Source organism: Carassius gibelio, chromosome B22 (genome assembly GCF_023724105.1).
Source record: "Carassius gibelio isolate Cgi1373 ecotype wild population from Czech Republic chromosome B22, carGib1.2-hapl.c, whole genome shotgun sequence".
Taxonomy (NCBI): domain Eukaryota; kingdom Metazoa; phylum Chordata; class Actinopteri; order Cypriniformes; family Cyprinidae; genus Carassius; species Carassius gibelio.
In genome coordinates, this window is record NC_068417.1 from 43,740,492 (window position 1) to 43,753,044 (window position 12,553).

The 12,553-nt window shown below is 39.7% G+C and overlaps 6 non-coding genes across 6 annotated transcripts; all 6 read left to right on the forward strand.

The window, feature by feature from the left end:
* Nucleotides 1-3,123: 3,123 nt before the first annotated feature.
* On the forward strand, nucleotides 3,124-3,242 carry LOC127998762 (5S ribosomal RNA). Its single transcript, XR_008171593.1, has one exon. It is a non-coding gene; the product is annotated as a 5S ribosomal RNA (ribosomal RNA).
* A 357-nt stretch (nucleotides 3,243-3,599) lies between these two features.
* LOC127997446 (5S ribosomal RNA) lies at nucleotides 3,600-3,718 on the forward strand. Its single transcript, XR_008170310.1, has one exon. It is a non-coding gene; the product is annotated as a 5S ribosomal RNA (ribosomal RNA).
* A 365-nt stretch (nucleotides 3,719-4,083) lies between these two features.
* Nucleotides 4,084-4,202, forward strand: LOC127995139 (5S ribosomal RNA). Its single transcript, XR_008168099.1, has one exon. It is a non-coding gene; the product is annotated as a 5S ribosomal RNA (ribosomal RNA).
* Nucleotides 4,203-10,137: 5,935 nt separating this feature from the next.
* Nucleotides 10,138-10,256, forward strand: LOC127998763 (5S ribosomal RNA). Its single transcript, XR_008171594.1, has one exon. It is a non-coding gene; the product is annotated as a 5S ribosomal RNA (ribosomal RNA).
* A 357-nt stretch (nucleotides 10,257-10,613) lies between these two features.
* On the forward strand, nucleotides 10,614-10,732 carry LOC127997457 (5S ribosomal RNA). Its single transcript, XR_008170321.1, has one exon. It is a non-coding gene; the product is annotated as a 5S ribosomal RNA (ribosomal RNA).
* Nucleotides 10,733-11,097: 365 nt separating this feature from the next.
* On the forward strand, nucleotides 11,098-11,216 carry LOC127995140 (5S ribosomal RNA). Its single transcript, XR_008168100.1, has one exon. It is a non-coding gene; the product is annotated as a 5S ribosomal RNA (ribosomal RNA).
* The last annotated feature ends 1,337 nt before the right edge of the window (nucleotides 11,217-12,553 follow it).

Here is a 12,553-nt window from a genome sequence, read left to right on the forward strand (position 1 = left end):
AACAATGTTAGGTAGGTTATTCCAGAGTTTAGGCGCCAAATAGGAAAAGGATCTGCCGCCCGCAGTTGATTTTGATATTCTAGGTATTATCAAATTGCCTGAGTTTTGAGAACGTAGCGGACGGAGAGGAGTATGATGTAAAAGGAGCTCATTCAAATACTGAGGTGCTAAACCATTCAGGGCTTTATAAGTAATAAGCAATATTTTAAAATCTATACGATGTTTGATAGGGAGCCAGTGCAGTGTGGACAGGACCGGGCTAATATGGTCATACTTCCTGGTTCTAGTAAGAACTCTTGCTGCTGCATTTTGGACTAGCTGTAGTTTGTTTACCAAGCGTGCAGAACAACCACCCAATAAAGCATTACAATAGTCTAACCTTGAAGTCATAAATGCATGGATTAAAATTTCTGCATTTGACATTGAGAGCATAGGCCGTAATTTAGATATATTTTTTAGATGGAAAAATGCAGTTTTACAAATGCTAGAAACGTGTCTTTCTAAGGAAAGATTGCGATCAAGTAGCACACCTAGGTTCCTAACTGATGACGAAGAATTGACAGAGCAACCATCAAGTCTTAGACAGTGTTCTAGGTTATTACAAGCAGAGTTTTTAGGCCCTATGATTAACACCTCTGTTTTTTCTGAATTTAGCAGTGAGAAATTACTCGTCATCCAATTTTTTATATCGACTATGCATTCCATTAGTTTTTCAAATTGGTGTGTTTCACCAGGCTGCGAGGAAATATAGAGCTGCGTATCATCAGCATAACAGTGAAAGCTAACACCATGTTTCCTGATGATATCTCCCAAGGGTAACATATAAAGCGTGAAGAGTAGCGGCCCTAGTACTGAGCCTTGAGGTACTCCATACTGCACTTGTGATCGATATGATACATCTTCATTCACTGCTACGAACTGATGGCGGTCATATAAGTACGATTTAAACCATGCTAATGCACTTCCACTGATGCCAACAAAGTGTTCAAGTCTATGCAAAAGAATGTTGTGGTCAATTGTGTCAAACGCAGCACTAAGATCCAATAAAACTAATAGAGAGATACACCCACGATCAGATGATAAGAGCAGATCATTTGTAACTCTAAGGAGAGCAGTCTCAGTACTATGATACGGTCTAAATCCTGACTGGAAATCCTCACATATACCATTATTCTCTAAGAAGGAATATAATTGTGAGGATACCACCTTTTCTAGTATCTTGGACAGAAAAGGGAGATTCGAGATTGGTCTATAACTAACAAGTTCTCTGGGGTCAAGTTGTGGCTTTTTTATGAGAGGCTTAATAACAGCCAGTTTGAAGGTTTTGGGGACATATCCTAATGACAATGAGGAATTAATAATTGTCAGAAGAGGACCTATGACTTCTGGAAGCACCTCTTTTAAGAGCTTAGATGGTATAGGGTCTAACATACATGTTGTTGGTTTAAATGATTTAACAAGTTTATACAATTCTTCCTCTCCTATAGTAGAGAATGAGTGGAACTGTTCCTCAGGGGGTCTATAGTGCACTGTCTGATGTGATACGGTAGCTGACGGCTGAATGGTTGCAATTTTATCTCTAATAGTATCGATTTTAGAAGTAAAGTAGTTCATAAAGTCATTACTGTTGTGGTGTTGGGAAATGTCAACACTTGTTGAGGCTTTATTTTTCGTTAATTTAGCCACTGTATTGAATAAATACCTGGGGTTATGTTTGTTTTCTTCTAAAAGAGAAGAAAAGTAATCAGATCTAGCAGGTTTTAATGCTTTTCTATAGGATATGCTACTTTCCCGCCAAGCAATACGAAATACCTCTAGTTTTGTTTTCCTCCAGCTGCGCTCCATTTTTCGGGCTGCTCTCTTTAGGGTGCGAGTATGCTCATTATACCATGGTGTCAAACTGTTTTCCTTAACCTTCCTTAAGCGTAAAGGAGCAACTGTATTTAAAGTGCTAGAAAAGAGAGAGTCCATAGTTTCTGTTACATCATCAAGTTGTTCTGAGGTTTTGGATATGCTAAGGAATTTGGATACATCAGGAAGATAACTTAAAAAGCAGTCTTTTGTGGTAGAAGTGATGGTTCTTCGATACTTGTAACAAGAAGTAGAATTTACAATTTTGGCTATATGAAGTTTACACAGAACTAAATAATGATCTGAGATATCATCACTTGGCTGAATAATTTCAACACTATCAACATCAATTCCATGTGACAGTATTAAATCTAGAGTATGATTTCGACAATGAGTAGGTCCTGAAACATGTTGTCTAACACCAATAGAGTTCAGAATGTCTATAAATGCTGATCCCAATGCGTCTTTTTCATTATCGACATGGATATTAAAATCACCAACTATTAAGACTTTATCTGCAGCCAGAACTAACTCGGATGTAAAATCACCAAACTCTTTAATAAAGTCTGTATGGTGCCCTGGTGGCCTGTATACAGTAGCCAGTACAAACATAACAGGGGATTTATCATTAACATTGGTTTCTCTGGATAATGTTATATGAAGCACCATTTCTTCAAACGAGTTATACTTGAAGCCTGCCCTCTGAGAAATCCTAAAAACGTTGTTATAAATTGAAGCAACTCCTCCCCCTTTGCCTTTTAAACGTGGCTCATGTTTATAACAGTAATCTTGGGGGGTGGACTCATTTAAAATAATGTAATCATCAGGTTTTAGCCAAGTTTCTGTCAAACAGAGCACATCTATATTATGATCAGTTATCATATTATTTACAAAAAGTGTTTTCGTAGAAATGGATCTGATATTCAATAAGCCAATCTTTATCATTTGTTTATCCATATTGCATTTGTTTTTTATTTGTTGAACCTCAATTAAATTGTTAACCTTAACTTGGTTTGGACATTTTTTGTATTTTCTAGTTCGGGGAACAGACACAGTCTCTATAGTGTGATATCTAGGTGAAAGAGTCTCTATGTGCTGAGAATTAACTGACCTCTGTGACGGGAGGCAGCTAGCAGACGGTCGGTTTAGCCAGTCTGTCTGCTTCCTGACCTGGGCCCCAGTTAGTCAAGAATAAACACTAAGACTATTTGCCATATTTCTAGACAGAAGAGCAGCACCACTTCTTCAGCAGCACTCTTTGCAGCAGACTTCGCTTACGGCCATACCAACCTGTCTATGCCCGATCTCGTCTGATCTCGGAAGCTAAGCAGGTTTGGGCCTGGTTAGTATTTGGATGGGAGACCGCCTGGGAATACCAGGTGCTGTAAGCTTTTTGGACATTTTTCACTTAGTATATAATAATTTTGCCAAAAAATAGAGTCAATGCCCAATCTCTGAATATTAGCAGGTTTGGGCCTGGTTAGTACATGGATGGGAGACTGCCTGGGAATACCAGGTGCTGTAAGCTTTTGGACATTTTTCACTTAGTATATAATAATTTTGCCAAAAAATAAAGTCAATGCCCGATCTCTGAATCTTAGCAGGTTTAGGTCTGGTTAGTACTTTGAAGAGAGACTGCCTAGGAATACCAGGTGCTTTAAGCTTTTGGGTTTTTTTTCCTACTTATATAATGTACTGGCGATAAGATTGGCTGGTCTTTAAATAGCCGTCTCTTTGCATCAGACTTCGCTTACGGCCATACCAACCTGGCTATGCCCGATCTCGTCTGATCTCGGAAGCTAAGCAGGTTTGGGCCTGGTTAGTACTTGGATGGGAGACCGCCTGGGAATACCAGGTGCTGTAAGCTTTTTGGACATTTTTCACTTAGTATATAATAATTTTGCCAAAAAATAGAGTCAATGCCCGATCTCTGAATATTAGCAGGTTTGGGCCTGCTTAGTACGTGGATGGGAGACTGCCTGGGAATACCAGGTGCTTTAATCTTTTTGGAAAATTTCACGAATTATATAATAATCTTTCATTAAAAAAAAAAAAAAGAGTCAATGCCCGATCTCTGAATCTTAGCAGGTTTAGGTCTGGTTAGTACTTTTATGAGAGACTGCCTAGGAATACCAGGTGCTTTAAGCTTTTGGGGTTTCTTTCCTACTTATATAATGTACTGGCAATAAGATTGGCTGGTCTTTAAATAGCCCTCTCTTTGCAGCAGACTTCGCTTACGGCCATACCAACCTGGCTATGCCTGATCTCGTCTGATCTCGGAAGCTAAGCAGGTTTGGGCCTGGTTAGTACTTGGATGGGAGACCGCCTGGGAATACCAGGTGCTGTAAGCTTTTTGGACATTTTTCACTTAGTATATAATAATTTTGCCAAAAAATAGAGTCAATGCCCGATCTCTGAATATTAGCAGGTTTGGGCCTGGTTAGTACATGGATGGGAGACTGCCTGGGAATACCAGGTGCTGTAAGCTTTTTGGACATTTTTCACTTAGTATATAATAATTTTGCCCAAAAATAGAGTCAATGCCCGATCTCTGAATATTTGCAGGTTTGGGCCTGGTTAGTACATGGATGGGAGACTGCCTGGGAATACCAGGTGCTTTAAGCTTTTGGGTTTTCTTTCCTACTTATATAATGTACTGGCGATAAGATTGGCTGTTCTTTAAATAGCCCTCTCTTCAATCAATCAATCACCTTTATTTATATAGTGCTTTAAACAAAATACATTGCGTCAAAGCACTGAACAACATTCATTTGGAAAACAGTGTCTCAATAATGCAAAATGATAGTTAAAGGCAGTTCATCATTGAATTCAGCTATGTCATCTCTGTTCAGTTGAAATAGTGTCTGTTTTTATTTGCAATCAAGTCAATGATATCGCTGTAGATGAAGTGACCCCAACTAAGCAAGCCAGAGGCGACAGCGGCAAGGAACCGAAACTCCATCGGTGACAGAATGGAGAAAAAAACCTTGGGAGAAACCAGGCTCAGTCGGGGGGTCAGTTCTCCTCTGACCAGACGAAAACCAGTAGTTCAATTCCAGGCTGCAGCAAAGTCAGATTGTGCAGAAGAATCATCTGTTTCCTGTGGTCTTGTCCTGGTGCTCCTCTGAGACAAGGTCTTTACAGGGGATCTGTATCTGGGGCTCTAGTTGTCCTGGTCTCCGCTGTCTTTCAGGGCAGTAGAGGTCCTTTCTAGGTGCTGATCCACCATCTGGTCTGGATACGTACTGGATCCGGGTGACTGCAGTGACCCTCTGATCTGGACACAGACTGGATCTCGTGGCCACGGTGACCTCGGAACAAGAGAGAAACAGACAAATATTAGCGTAGATGCCATTCTTCTAATGATGTAGAAAGTACGGTGTTATGTGAAGTGTTTCCGGTTCCGGTTTACCTAATTAATGCAGCCTAAAAATCCTTTAACGGATTTGGATATTAAAAGCATATTAGTATGTTATGTGTAAGCCAATTTAAAGAGATGGGTCTTTAATCTAGATTTAAACTGCAAGAGTGTGTCTGCCTCCCGAACAATGTTAGGTAGGTTTATTCCAGAGTTTAGGCGCCAAATAGGAAAAGGATCTGCCGCCCGCAGTTGATTTTGATATTCTAGGTATTATCAAATTGCCTGAGTTTTGAGAACGTAGCGGACGTAGAGGAGTATAATGTAAAAGGAGCTCATTCAAATACCGAGGTGCTAAACCATTCAGGGCTTTATAAGTAATAAGCAATATTTTAAAATCTATACGATGTTTGATAGGGAGCCAGTGCAGTGTGGACAGGACCGGGCTAATATGGTCATACTTCCTGGTTCTAGTAAGAACTCTTGCTGCTGCATTTTGGACTAGCTGTAGTTTGTTTACCAAGCGTGCAGAACAACCACCCAATAAAGCATTACAATAGTCTAACCTTGAAGTCATAAATGCATGGATTAAAATTTCTGCATTTGACATTGAGAGCATAGGCCGTAATTTAGATATATTTTTGAGATGGAAAAATGCAGTTTTACAAATGCTAGAAACGTGTCTTTCTAAGGAAAGATTGCGATCAAGTAGCACACCTAGGTTCCTAACTGATGACGAAGAATTGACAGAGCAACCATCAAGTCTTAGACAGTGTTCTAGGTTATTACAAGCAGAGTTTTTAGGCCCTATGATTAACACCTCTGTTTTTTCTGAATTTAGCAGTAAGAAATTACTCGTCATCCAATTTTTTATATCGACTATGCATTCCATTAGTTTTTCAAATTGGTGTGTTTCACCAGGCTGCGAGGAAATATAGAGCTGCGTATCATCAGCATAACAGTGAAAGCTAACACCATGTTTCCTGATGATATCTCCCAAGGGTAACATATAAAGCGTGAAGAGTAGCGGCCCTAGTACTGAGCCTTGAGGTACTCCATACTGCACTTGTGATCGATATGATACATCTTCATTCACTGCTACGAACTGATGGCGGTCATATAAGTACGATTTAAACCATGCTAATGCACTTCCACTGATGCCAACAAAGTGTTCAAGTCTATGCAAAAGAATGTTGTGGTCAATTGTGTCAAACGCAGCACTAAGATCCAATAAAACTAATAGAGAGATACACCCACGATCAGATGAAAAGAGCAGATCATTTGTAACTCTAAGGAGAGCAGTCTCAGTACTATGATACGGTCTAAATCCTGACTGGAAATCCTCACATATACAGTATTGTTCAAAATAATAGCAGTACAATGTGACAAACCAGAATAATCAAGGTTTTTTGTATATTTTTTATTGCTACGTGGCAAACAAGTTACCAGTAGGTTCAGTAGATTCTCAGAAAACAAATGAGACCCAGCATTCATGATATGCACACTCTTAAGGCTGTGCAATTGGGCAATTAGTTGAATTAGTCGAAAGGGGTGTGTTCAAAAAAATAGCAGTGTGGCATTCAATCACTGAGGTCATCAATTTTGTGAAGAAACAGGTGTGAATCAGGTGGCCCCTATTTAAGGATGAAGCCAACACTTGTTGAACATGCATTTGAAAGCTGAGGAAAATGGGTCGTTCAAGACATTGTTCAGAAGAACAGCGTACTTTGATTAAAAAGTTGATTAGAGAGGGGAAAACCTATAAAGAGGTGCAAAAAATGATGGGCTGTTCAGCTAAAATGATCTCCAAAGCCTTAAAATGGAGAGCAAAACCAGAGAGACGTGGAAGAAAATGGAAGACAACCATCAAAATGGATAGAAGAATAACCAGAATGGCAAAGGCTCAGCCAATGATCACCTCCAGGATGATCAAAGACAGTCTGGAGTTACCTGTAAGTACTGTGACAGTTAGAAGACGTCTGTGTGAAGCTAATCTATTTTCAAGAATCCCCCGCAAAGTCCCTCTGTTAAAAAAAAGGCATGTGCAGAAGAGGTTACAATTTGCCAAAGAACACATCAACTGGCCTAAAGAGAAATGGAGGAACATTTTGTAGACTGATGAGAGTAAAATTGTTCTTTTTGGGTCCAAGGGCCACAGGCAGTTTGTGAGACGACCCCCAAACTCTGAATTCAAGCCACAGTACACAGTGAAGACAGTGAAGCATGGAGGTGCAAGCATCATGATATGGGCATGTTTCTCCTACTATGGTGTTGGGCCTATTTATCGCATACCAGGGATCATGGATCAGTTTGCATATGTTAAAATACTTGAAGAGGTCATGTTGCCCTATGCTGAAGAGGACATGCCCTTGAAATGGTTGTTTCAACAAGACAGTGACCCAAAACACACTAGTAAACGGGCAAAGTCTTGGTTCCAAACCAACAAAATTAATGTTATGGAGTGGCCAGCCCAATCTCCAGACCTTAATCCAATTGAGAACTAGTGGGGTGATATCAAAAATGCTGTTTCTGAAGCAAAACCAAGAAATGTGAATGAATTGTGGAATGTTGTTAAAGAATCATGGAGTGAAATAACAGCTGAGAGGTGCCACAAGTTGGTTGACTCCATGCCACACAGATGTCAAGCAGTTTTAAAAAACTGTGGTCATACAACTAAATATTAGTTTAGTGATTCACAGGATTGCTAAATCCCAGAAAAAAAAAAATGTTTGTACAAAATAGTTTTGAGTTTGTACAGTCAAAGGTAGACACTGCTATTTTTTTGAACACACCCCTTTCAACTAATTGCCCAATTGCACAGCCTTAAGAGTGTGCATATCATGAATGCTGGGTCTCATTTGTTTTCTGAGAATCTACTGAACCTACTGGTAACTTGTTTGCCACGTAGCAATAAAGAAAATATACTAAAAACCTTGATTATTCTGGTTAGTCACATTGTACTGCTATTATTTTGAACAATACTGTACCATTATTCTCTAAGAAGGAATATAATTGTGAGGATACCACCTTTTCTAGTATCTTGGACAGAAAAGGGAGATTCGAGATTGGTCTATAACTAACAAGTTCTCTGGGGTCAAGTTGTGGCTTTTTTATGAGAGGCTTAATAACAGCCAGTTTGAAGGTTTTGGGGACATATCCTAATGACAATGAGGAATTAATAATTGTCAGAAGAGGACCTATGACTTCTGGAAGCACCTCTTTTAAGAGTCTAACATACATGTTGTTGGTTTAAATGATTTAACAAGTTTATACAATTCTTCCTCTCCTATAGTAGAGAATGAGTGGAACTGTTCCTCAGGGGGTCTATAGTGCACTGTCTGATGTGATACGGTAGCTGACGGCTGAATGGTTGCAATTTTATCTCTAATAGTATCGATTTTAGAAGTAAAGTAGTTCATAAAGTCATTACTGTTGTGGTGTTGGGAAATGTCAACACTTGTTGAGGCTTTATTTTTCGTTAATTTAGCCACTGTATTGAATAAATACCTGGGGTTATGTTTGTTTTCTTCTAAAAGAGAAGAAAAGTAATCAGATCTAGCAGGTTTTAATGCTTTTCTATAGGATATGCTACTTTCCCGCCAAGCAATACGAAATACCTCTAGTTTTGTTTTCCTCCAGCTGCGCTCCATTTTTCGGGCTGCTCTCTTTAGGGTGCGAGTATGCTCATTATACCATGGTGTCAAACTGTTTTCCTTAACCTTCCTTAAGCGTAAAGGAGCAACTGTATTTAAAGTGCTAGAAAAGAGAGAGTCCATAGTTTCTGTTACATCATCAAGTTGTTCTGAGGTTTTGGATATGCTAAGGAATTTGGATACATCAGGAAGATAACTTAAAAAGCAGTCTTTTGTGGTAGAAGTGATGGTTCTTCGATACTTGTAACAAGAAGTAGAATTTACAATTTTGGCTATATGAAGTTTACACAGAACTAAATAATGATCTGAGATATCATCACTTGGCTGAATAATTTCAACACTATCAACATCAATTCCATGTGACAGTATTAAATCTAGAGTATGATTTCGACAATGAGTAGGTCCTGAAACATGTTGTCTAACACCAATAGAGTTCAGAATGTCTATAAATGCTGATCCCAATGCGTCTTTTTCATTATCGACATGGATATTAAAATCACCAACTATTAAGACTTTATCTGCAGCCAGAACTAACTCGGATGTAAAATCACCAAACTCTTTAATAAAGTCTGTATGGTGCCCTGGTGGCCTGTATACAGTAGCCAGTACAAACATAACAGGGGATTTATCATTAACATTGGTTTCTCTGGATAATGTTATATGAAGCACCATTTCTTCAAACGAGTTATACTTGAAGCCTGCCCTCTGAGAAATCCTAAAAACGTTGTTATAAATTGAAGCAACTCCTCCCCCTTTGCCTTTTAAACGTGGCTCATGTTTATAACAGTAATCTTGGGGGGTGGACTCATTTAAAATAATGTAATCATCAGGTTTTAGCCAAGTTTCTGTCAAACAGAGCACATCTATATTATGATCAGTTATCATATTATTTACAAAAAGTGTTTTCGTAGAAATGGATCTGATATTCAATAAGCCAATCTTTATCATTTGTTTATCCATATTGCATTTGTTTTTTATTTGTTGAACCTCAATTAAATTGTTAACCTTAACTTGGTTTGGACATTTTTTGTATTTTCTAGTTCGGGGAACAGACACAGTCTCTATAGTGTGATATCTAGGTGAAAGAGTCTCTATGTGCTGAGAATTAACTGACCTCTGTGACGGGAGGCAGCTAGCAGACGGTCGGTTTAGCCAGTCTGTCTGCTTCCTGACCTGGGCCCCAGTTAGTCAAGAATAAACACTAAGACTATTTGCCATATTTCTAGACAGAAGAGCAGCACCACTTCTTCAGCAGCACTCTTTGCAGCAGACTTCGCTTACGGCCATACCAACCTGTCTATGCCCGATCTCGTCTGATCTCGGAAGCTAAGCAGGTTTGGGCCTGGTTAGTATTTGGATGGGAGACCGCCTGGGAATACCAGGTGCTGTAAGCTTTTTGGACATTTTTCACTTAGTATATAATAATTTTGCCAAAAAATAGAGTCAATGCCCAATCTCTGAATATTAGCAGGTTTGGGCCTGGTTAGTACATGGATGGGAGACTGCCTGGGAATACCAGGTGCTGTAAGCTTTTGGACATTTTTCACTTAGTATATAATAATTTTGCCAAAAAATAAAGTCAATGCCCGATCTCTGAATCTTAGCAGGTTTAGGTCTGGTTAGTACTTTGAAGAGAGACTGCCTAGGAATACCAGGTGCTTTAAGCTTTTGGGTTTTTTTTCCTACTTATATAATGTACTGGCGATAAGATTGGCTGGTCTTTAAATAGCCGTCTCTTTGCATCAGACTTCGCTTACGGCCATACCAACCTGGCTATGCCCGATCTCGTCTGATCTCGGAAGCTAAGCAGGTTTGGGCCTGGTTAGTACTTGGATGGGAGACCGCCTGGGAATACCAGGTGCTGTAAGCTTTTTGGACATTTTTCACTTAGTATATAATAATTTTGCCAAAAAATAGAGTCAATGCCCGATCTCTGAATATTAGCAGGTTTGGGCCTGCTTAGTACGTGGATGGGAGACTGCCTGGGAATACCAGGTGCTTTAATCTTTTTGGAAAATTTCACGAATTATATAATAATCTTTCATTAAAAAAAAAAAAAAGAGTCAATGCCCGATCTCTGAATCTTAGCAGGTTTAGGTCTGGTTAGTACTTTTATGAGAGACTGCCTAGGAATACCAGGTGCTTTAAGCTTTTGGGGTTTCTTTCCTACTTATATAATGTACTGGCAATAAGATTGGCTGGTCTTTAAATAGCCCTCTCTTTGCAGCAGACTTCGCTTACGGCCATACCAACCTGGCTATGCCTGATCTCGTCTGATCTCGGAAGCTAAGCAGGTTTGGGCCTGGTTAGTACTTGGATGGGAGACCGCCTGGGAATACCAGGTGCTGTAAGCTTTTTGGACATTTTTCACTTAGTATATAATAATTTTGCCAAAAAATAGAGTCAATGCCCGATCTCTGAATATTAGCAGGTTTGGGCCTGGTTAGTACATGGATGGGAGACTGCCTGGGAATACCAGGTGCTGTAAGCTTTTTGGACATTTTTCACTTAGTATATAATAATTTTGCCCAAAAATAGAGTCAATGCCCGATCTCTGAATATTTGCAGGTTTGGGCCTGGTTAGTACATGGATGGGAGACTGCCTGGGAATACCAGGTGCTTTAAGCTTTTGGGTTTTCTTTCCTACTTATATAATGTACTGGCGATAAGATTGGCTGTTCTTTAAATAGCCCTCTCTTCAATCAATCAATCACCTTTATTTATATAGTGCTTTAAACAAAATACATTGCGTCAAAGCACTGAACAACATTCATTTGGAAAACAGTGTCTCAATAATGCAAAATGATAGTTAAAGGCAGTTTATCATTGAATTCAGCTATGTCATCTCTGTTCAGTTGAAATAGTGTCTGTTTTTATTTGCAATCAAGTCAATGATATCGCTGTAGATGAAGTGACCCCAACTAAGCAAGCCAGAGGCGACAGCGGCAAGGAACCGAAACTCCATCGGTGACAGAATGGAGAAAAAAACCTTGGGAGAAACCAGGCTCAGTCGGGGGGTCAGTTCTCCTCTGACCAGACGAAAACCAGTAGTTCAATTCCAGGCTGCAGCAAAGTCAGATTGTGCAGAAGAATCATCTGTTTCCTGTGGTCTTGTCCTGGTGCTCCTCTGAGACAAGGTCTTTACAGGGGATCTGTATCTGGGGCTCTAGTTGTCCTGGTCTCCGCTGTCTTTCAGGGCAGTAGAGGTCCTTTCTAGGTGCTGATCCACCATCTGGTCTGGATACGTACTGGATCCGGGTGACTGCAGTGACCCTCTGATCTGGACACAGACTGGATCTCGTGGCCACGGTGACCTCGGAACAAGAGAGAAACAGACAAATATTAGCGTAGATGCCATTCTTCTAATGATGTAGAAAGTACGGTGTTATGTGAAGTGTTTCCGGTTCCGGTTTACCTAATTAATGCAGCCTAAAAATCCTTTAACGGATTTGGATATTAAAAGCATATTAGTATGTTATGTGTAAGCCAATTTAAAGAGATGGGTCTTTAATCTAGATTTAAACTGCAAGAGTGTGTCTGCCTCCCGAACAATGTTAGGTAGGTTTATTCCAGAGTTTAGGCGCCAAATAGGAAAAGGATCTGCCGCCCGCAGTTGATTTTGATATTCTAGGTATTATCAAATTGCCTGAGTTTTGAGAACGTAGCGGACGTAGAGGAGTATAATGTAAAA